The sequence below is a fragment of the Bison bison genome, unplaced genomic scaffold (genome assembly GCF_000754665.1).
Source record: "Bison bison bison isolate TAMUID 2011002044 unplaced genomic scaffold, Bison_UMD1.0 scf7180017864482, whole genome shotgun sequence".
NCBI classification, from domain to species: Eukaryota; Metazoa; Chordata; class Mammalia; order Artiodactyla; family Bovidae; genus Bison; species Bison bison.
In genome coordinates this window covers 1,012,219-1,013,133 of record NW_011495042.1, presented here as the reverse complement: position 1 = coordinate 1,013,133, position 915 = coordinate 1,012,219, and the positions used below count along the sequence as shown (strand labels likewise).

At 60.3% G+C, this 915-nt stretch overlaps 1 protein-coding gene across 1 annotated transcript in view; it reads left to right on the top strand.

The window, feature by feature from the left end:
* PTH1R (parathyroid hormone 1 receptor) overlaps nucleotides 1–915 on the top strand; it is a 20,910-nt gene that overhangs the window by 15,073 nt on the left and 4,922 nt on the right. The window lies entirely within an intron of this gene.

Here is a 915-nt window from a genome sequence, read left to right as displayed (position 1 = left end):
GCTGGATGTCAGCAGGGCAGGGGACGACCCTCACTGTGTGGAGGGGGCGTCCGAGGCAGGAGGGGACCCTGGGTCTCCTGCAGTAGCGGCACTGTTGACAGCCATAACTGCCCTGATTTCTCTAGCCGACATAATGGAATCAGACAAAGGATGGGCATCCGCGTCCACATCAGGGAAGCCCAAGAAAGAGAAGCCATCTGGGAAGCTCCACCCTGAGTCCGAGGAGGACAAGGAGGTGCCCACTGGCAGCAGGCCCCGAGGTACGTCTGTGCTTCCATGCAACCATCTGAGACCAACTCGGACCCGCCTGCCCCATGGCTCTGCTGCCTCCATGTGACGTCACACTCCTTGGCTCTTGGTGGAAGGGAGGTGCTGGGAGGAGATGGAGCGGAGTGGGCAGGCAAGCTGGATGGGCTTGGACCTAGAGGTGGGCAGAGAACTTGACCCACACACCTCAGGGGTAGACTCTGGGTTATGGCCCCTCCCATGGAGAGAGATGACAGAGAATCTGGGAAAGAGAGGAGCTAGGGAGAGGCTGGGAGAGACATGGAGACATAGACACAGAAATAAAGAGAGGCAGGGGGAGACAGAGGGGACCAAGAGGCACCGGGACGGGGACTCAGTATGTCGGAGGAGGTGCATCAAGACACATGGGGTGGTAAGGAGAGGGGGGGCAGGACAGGAAGGTGGCTGTGAATGGGGTAGGGCCAGACAGGGGGAGGAGGAGGGCAGAAGAGAAGAGAGGGAGGGACATGTGGCCTGCATTGTCCCTGGGGGAGGTAAGGAGAGACAAACGTGGAACCCAGGCTGCAGCCACAGGGCCAGTTTGAACCGGCTGGGTGGGCAGCAGATTCCAGATGGGCCACATCTGGAATCTGCTGCCCACCCAGCCGGTTCAAACTGGCCCTGTGGCTG